This window comes from Arachis ipaensis, chromosome B10, assembly GCF_000816755.2.
Source record: "Arachis ipaensis cultivar K30076 chromosome B10, Araip1.1, whole genome shotgun sequence".
Lineage (NCBI taxonomy): Eukaryota > Viridiplantae > Streptophyta > Magnoliopsida > Fabales > Fabaceae > Arachis > Arachis ipaensis.
The window spans coordinates 124,167,437-124,168,901 of NC_029794.2; the positions used below are offsets into that span (position 1 = coordinate 124,167,437).

The 1,465-nt window shown below is 34.5% G+C and overlaps 1 pseudogene; it reads right to left on the bottom strand.

Moving 5' to 3' along the window:
- Positions 739-1,465, bottom strand: LOC107622089 (annotated as a pseudogene).

The window sequence follows — 1,465 nt, forward strand, 5'->3', positions numbered from 1 at the left end:
AAAACTATATTTCAAAGAAAATTCTCATCATCCTTCTTTCCATTCCATTCACTAACAATTCCCAATCCAAAACATAACTCTTCGTTTGATAAATGAGGTAATTTTAAATCATATAATACTTAAAACCCTTTTAAAATAACTACTTTAAATGAAACTTCTAATTTTATAAAATTTCGATAGCATCTCCTCTAAAACTTGGGTTCTGCCACCCTTTTCGGGTCCCATCCAAACATTTTTCAAACTTTTTTCTCAACCATTTCCAAATCTCATTCATTTTGCAAAATTCAACCAGTTCCAATATCAAATTGTTTTCAAAGCGAATCAGTGCCAATAATAAATCTCTTTTTAAAATCAAACCAGCTCAAATACTAAATCATTTATAAAGTCAGACTAACTAAAAATTAAACCGTTTCCAAAATTAATTCAGTTTCATATTCCAAATCATTTCCAAAGCCGATTCATTTACATTATCAAAAATAGCTTCAAAACCAAGAAAACCATTTTTCATAATAATCAACTAAATAACCTTTCAAACTAATTTCTTTTTAGCCATCACAAACTACTCAAGCAATCATGCAGTCAGTCATTCAGTCCAGCAAACAACCACATTTATAAGACAATCATAATCACAGACATATGTTTCTCACATTAATATCTATTTATAACAACTCTGTAATGTAAAATAGATATTAAGAAAAACCCTACCTCAATTTAGTCAAAGCTCAATAGTTAAACGCATCAATTCCTCTTCCGTTCATCACTTCTGTTTGGTTTATGATCCTGAGAGAGCAATTGCTTTACCAGCCAATATTATAGTCCCAGAATCTCCAACATTAGCAACATAGAGATGGTTATCAACCAAAACAGCGATTGAAGCAGTAGAGCCATCATCCCGGAAAGTGTCTTTTTCAGAATCCAGAAATTGAGAATCAGTCCCTTGATACGTTTCACTTATAGCCAATTTGGCACCAGTAAAGAAAATTTGGATGCTTCATGAGATTATCAAAGAGATGCTCTTTCAAATACTCTACAGCACCAGAACTACCATGACCATCAAATATTCCAAATAAGCATATTGAATGACCACCAATCTTCAATATTTTAATATCATAAAAATTCTCCATCGTTACTCTCTTCCATCTGAAGCTTGAATACCACGGCTAAGCCTTCCATCCTCACTTTTCCACCCTCCACCTGCAAACCGGCCATCATCATCTCTTTCTGGCATCATATTCACAAGGGAACCAACACTTCTTGACACAGAACCCGTATCCACCATCATCACTGTGAATGTCTTAAATTGACGAATAAAAAATACTAGGGGCAGCTTGCAAACTCCTCTTAGTGTTGTTTATTCTCACTTGTTTAGAAAAGGTTCCAGCTTGAACAACCAAAGGCTTACACGATTGCTGCATACCATCTAACCGACCAATCCAGAAGACATGGGTTCCGGCGGCAGTTTTCG